This window comes from Hordeum vulgare, chromosome 3H (assembly GCF_904849725.1).
Source record: "Hordeum vulgare subsp. vulgare chromosome 3H, MorexV3_pseudomolecules_assembly, whole genome shotgun sequence".
NCBI classification, from domain to species: Eukaryota; Viridiplantae; Streptophyta; class Magnoliopsida; order Poales; family Poaceae; genus Hordeum; species Hordeum vulgare.
Genome location: NC_058520.1, coordinates 307,519,881 through 307,525,880, shown reverse-complemented (window position 1 = coordinate 307,525,880; position 6,000 = coordinate 307,519,881).

Sequence of the window (6,000 nt, the reverse complement as noted above, 5' to 3'; positions counted from 1 at the left end):
TCGTGTCTCGTGCCTGTAGAGGCTTCACTCCCGTGGTTGTGCAGGCTTTCATCATGTTCCTATAGGTGCTTCCCTCCCATGGCAATAGAGCCTTCAATCCCATGGTTGTACGTTCTCAATACCGTGCACCATTAGGCTTCCAATCAATGCCTCTATGGGCTTTACTCGCGTGCTTATACAGTCTATCCTCCCGTGCCCGTAGGGCATCCAATACCGTGGCGAGTTTGGAGGCTTTACTCTCGTGTCTCGTGCTTGTAGAGATTTCAATCTCGTGGCTGTGGAGGCTTTCATCCCGTGCCTGTAGGCGCTTCCCTCCCATGGCTATAGAGCCTTCAATCCCGTGGTTGTACGGTCTCAATACCGTGCCTGTGTAGGCTTCCAATCCGTGCTTCTATGGGCTTTACTCCCGTGGCTATACAGGCTATCCTCCCGTGCGTGTAGGGCCTCCAATACTGTGGCTCTGGAGGCTTTACTCTTGTGTCTCCTGCCTGTAGAGGCTTCACTCTCGTGGCTGTGAAGGCTTTCCTCCCATGCCTGTGCTTCCCTCCCGTGGCTATAGAGCCTTTAATCCTGTGGTTGTACGGTCTAAATACCGTGCATCTAATGTCTTTACTGTCGTGGCTATATAGGTGTCCTCCTGTGCGTGTAGGGCCTTCAATACCGTGGCTCTGGAGGCTTTACTCTCGTGTATCGTGCCTTTGAACATTGTGAATGCTTTATTGTCGTGCCTATAGGGGCTTCACTCCCGTGTCTGTACTGGCTTCAGTCGAGTGCCAGTTAGGGGCTTCACTCCCGTGTGTGTTCACTCAAATACCTGCTAAAGGTAGAAACGGAGATGCCGCCTTCGACCAGTGGCTTTAGTCCGCTGATACCTGTTAGGAGCTTCAGTCACGTGGTTAGAGGCTGCACTCCCGTGGCTATAGTGATTTAAAAAATATTTAACTTGGTATTCGGAAGCATGCCACTTTTCTGTATGCAGAGTGTGTGGATACTAGTGCCTTGGGAAACCTCACTACCGCGTGTCTGTAGGGCCTTAAATCACGTGGCTATAGGGGCTTCATAACCGTGCCCGTAGAAGCTTCAATCTCGTGTGTGTAGGGGTTGCACAACTGTGGCTGTAGGGGCCTCACTCCCGTGTCTATAGAGGCATCCACCCCGTGCCTTTAGGAGCTGCACAACCGGACCTACAGACTCTAAAACTCTCTAACTAAGTATTCCGACGCATGCCGCTACTACCACACTTTTGTGTATGCACAGGGCGTTGATACAACTGCCTAGACAACCCCACATGCGTGACTGTAGAGGCCTCACTACGTGCCTGTAGAGGAATGAGTCGTGTGCCTAAAGAGGATTAACACTCGTGGCTGTAGAGGTTGTACTGTCATGTGTGACACTAGTGGCAGTAGAGTGAGGCCTCCACACAACAGCATACACTACACTGTCATGCCTATATAGGCTTCGCTGTTTAAACCATGGGTGTGTTGGTCGTGCAGCGTGCAACCTCCTAGACATACAGCCTATGAGTGGACAAAGACATGTGTATGAATTTTCTAGACACATGGTTCATGAGTCTCTGGAGGCATGTGTGTGAATCTTTTAGAGGAAGATTCTTGTAGAGAGTAGTAGGATCAAACCATCAACAGAGCCAAGTGTGTGAATTTTCTAGACTAAGGATTCACGAGTCTTCGTATACATATACAGATGGACATGGACTTTGTACACATGCTTTCAAATACACGTTTACAAGTTTAGATTGGGGAAAACAACTAATTAAGGTGACAGTTTCACCGTGCATTTTTACAAGTATTGCTCTTCATCCTTATGTAAAAGCTTTAGAATCTCTTGACCCATTGCATCAGGTTTGACTTCATTTACTTCACTGAGAAGTAGCATGTATAGTGTTTCCACCTTCCAGATTTCCAGATCATCCTACGAAAATTCACCAAGAATAATTAAATAATATGTATCTTGGCACTAGTGCGTAAGTAAAAGAATTTCCAGTTTTTTATATAATCCTAGCACTGTGAGGGAAAACTTACATCAAAATGATCTATGTCTTCGACGAATTTAATGCCATTGTACACCACTACAAGCTTCAAAGCAACATATGTTGATTCACCCTTGTCAACCATTGGCATCTCTTCCACAAAATTTACTTGTCAATTACCCTTCTGCTTGGTTCCCATATCTCTGTGATGTACCACGTCGAGAACTAATTTAAATCTAGGTACCTGCAAGAAGAGTTTTTTTTTGGGGGGGGGGGGGGTTGTAGAAAACAACAAGTGGAAATTTTAGAATTGGATATTTTTGTATTTAGGATACTTACAACTTTCAATTTGTGTTTGTGCTAGGCATCAGAGTCTCTATTCCTTTTACTCTTTCTTGCATAAAAAACGTCAAGCAGCTTACCTGCTTCATGATCGGTCAATCTGCTAAAGTCTAGATTTTTTCTTCCTCTATTTCTTTGCGAGGTACTTTAATAGGATCTATGACATGGAATTTATTCGTGTATTTGTCAAGCATATATACGGTGTAATGGCTATGCTTCTCCATTATTAATAATATCTGCGAACACATAAGTTTTTTTGCTATTTAATGCTATATGAATGAATTTGATGAAACAACATATTTTGCTTGCGTATTGGAGAGAAGGCTTTTACCATATTTGTTGTTAAGAGCTTATTCAGTTTTTGTTCGCTTAGGTACAGGGGAATCAATTGTTTCTTCTCTTTATCCAATTCCCCTTTAAACTTAGCAACGCCTAGATTGTGATTATTTATTTTTAGTAGATGCTGCACCAAAAAGAAATAAATTGTTATCGATAGGAAACTTGCAAATTTACAATGATGTGCATGCTTTTTTAAATTTTACCTCTGAAAAATACGGGCCTAATATTATTCTGTCTTCATCACTATCTTGTGAAGGTTGTCTGCTATCCCAGATATGTGCTATTTGGTTGAGCACCCTCTTTTCAAGGCGAGGTCTAAGGAGTTCTAGTGTTGGTCCAAATGCCGCCTTCAGTTGCGCTCCAGTTAAAATTGTTTCTCACTGTCCATGCCTCTGCTTATATAGATTATTGCTGTGAGAAGGGAAAAAAAGAATTATTGATGTGGGGCGGACTATGAAAAGTATCTTGAGGTATTTTTATGCATGCATGAGTAAACAAGTCACTTATTGAATTCGTTTTGCCATCTGTAGCTCATGATTAGTTGCAGGAGCTTGACTGCATCATCCGTGTGCTCAAAGCATGGTGGTTCATGCTTTGGATACGTCACGTTGTTTCGTTCTTTTCCCTTCTTTTTTCTCCTTGTCTTTATCAAAGCATCTAAAAATTAATGGTCATTGTTTCTATGCTAGAAAATATATGTCAAACTGTATGGTCATAGCTTGTAAGCGTGCGCTACTCCAGTAAAGTCATCTCACCTTCCTAGCTAGAAAAAAGATTTGAATTCATTGGATTGAATTCTTTAATTGATGTAGGCAGCTGGTCCCACTTTATTTGATTACTTTTACCGAATATCACTGTGTATAGGAACTCTGGTTTCCATTCGTCATTCACCTTACTATGTTGCAGTCATGATATCCAAATACTTACTACTTTCATGGAAACATTGATGCTGAAAATAATTTAAAAAATCTAATGTTAACTTACATGCAGTTCGTCATCTTACTTCGCTAGTGATTGGTCGTTCTAGTATATTGCAAATTGGACCATGAATTGTCCGCATTGTGTATCCCTTTGTTTCGGTGTGCAAACTCTTTTCGGCCTCGTTGCCAATTGTCCCCAATTTGGCTCGCCGTGGGCTTTTAGTGTTGCTTCTCCGTAATGCCTCCTCAGCAGTACATACATCCTTTCAACCTGTAAAAGACAACCTGGAAATTCTTCATTAATTTCACAGACGATTTTTTGAATACCGACGTCTTCGTGCCCTGCTTAATTATGAGTTAGCAGATAAGGTTTGTGACATAATATTTACTGTAAACAGTAAGACATAATATTTACTATAAACAGTATGACATTATACATGAGATATACAATGCCTTTGGTAGACAATAAGGTACTATGCGAGCATTTTGAAAGCATTGTCATTTTAATGCAGCATGTCATTGGAATTAGGGTACACCAGAAAAGAGATGTTACTTAGAATCACGGTAACAGTTACCTTGTTTCACTGTTGGATCAACAACATTACCTATTTTCTCTTGGTCATTTTCTACGAAGTCCTTCGCACCATCCATTTCTACATGTAAAACAAACGTGTTGTGAGGTACCTACTTGGATTTGACAGCAAATTAGGTGCACATGATGTGGAAAAAAATAATATAATTTGTATAGGCATGGTTTGTTTGATGCTTGAAGTACGAAATTTTTACACATGGAGCACGGATTTTGACAATCAGGTGACGTAATTTCAAATCTTTAAGATGCAGGTATGTAAACAATCGTGGCTAATTATTCTCCCACGCTACTTGTACTTGTCAGTTAAGTTTAGACAAAGTATTCTAAAACAGATTTAGTGCGGTTGCTAGGGTTTTCTATTTGGCGGAAATAGACACTACAAGCGAATTCGTGCAACATGGGCTGAAATGCAGAAATGTTTACCTTGGATTTCGCGTGTGGGACTCCTCAAATCCATCCGCTTGGTCTGTCCCTGCTCTTCCTTGTTATCTTCGCCGCTGTTTTTTTTACCGTAGTTCTTCCTGAGCGGTCGCCGCCAGCGGGGCGGGATCTTGTGGCGGGCACCTTTCAAGTGCTTCGTGTCACAGTGGAGGGCGGTTACCCACGAGGTTATGGCCAGTTTTTGAACTCGCCGTGCTTGACATGGAGACGAGAGAGCGTGCGAGAGGGGAAGTGTTTGAGATTTTCAATTCGGGGAAGGAGAAGCAAGGCAGTAGTAGGGAGAGCGAGGGAACCGATGGAACGGTCCTGAAAATTGCATCAAGATTGGTAAGGAATCGGTTTATTTTTTGTTTAGTATTAACCGTCAAGGAGCGTGACGCTATAATCACGGGCGTGTCACACCACACTACATGCATGGATTCCAAAATAGACATTTAGGTAGCCACTATGTGAAAAACGGATGTGTGGACACAAGAGTCACATGAGAGTCAAAAGAGAGTGATGGATTGGTAGGCACAAGAGTCATGGGACAGTCACGTGGTAATAGACATTTAGATACCCGTCCACACGACGAAACACGCGCTCCGACCTATGACCCCCCTTCAAGATGTATATGAATGCTAACCAAGATGAAGGCGAGCTAGTGTCGCGCCGCCGGAGACGCCGTCTGCACGCGGGCACGACAAAACATGCATGCACGAAGAAACACACACTCCAACCTATAACCCCCCTTCAAGATGTACATGAATGCTAACCGAGCCGAAGGCGAGCTAGTGGCGCGCCGCCGGAGGCACCGTGTGCACGCGGGCATGACGAAACATGGCTTTTAATATTGATGAGCAGTGCCTCTAAATATTCATGGAACATGCCTCTAAAGATTCATGATCCGTGCCTCTAAAGATTCATGGTCTGTGCCTCTTCTCATCGCACAACAGGTCCCCATTTTATTATTTCCTTGTATCATAAGTGTGCCTCTAAAGATTTATGAACCGTGCCTCTATTTATTCATGGGGCGTGCCTCTAAAGAGTTTTATTATCTAAAGGTCGGATCAGGGCTGTGAAAGTTGAATGTTTAAAGTTGTACACACGAGTTGAAAGTTGACATTTGATCGTGTTGGAAGCTCCCACCCGTAACTTCCCCTCAAATCTCAATTTCCCGGACATATAATGGGAAAAAAGGGAAACTGGGAAACACGAAACATGGCTGAACTAAAAACAATAAAAGTTCAAGGGGTTAGTTGAAAAAAGTTTGACACCGGGAACCTAAAATAGAAACCGGAAATGGAAACGGAAAACCAGGAATATTCGTGGGTGTGCTCCGCGTGTGACACTTGTCGCGCGCGTGGCACACGCGAAACGTTCCTTCGCTTCGCGCGGAG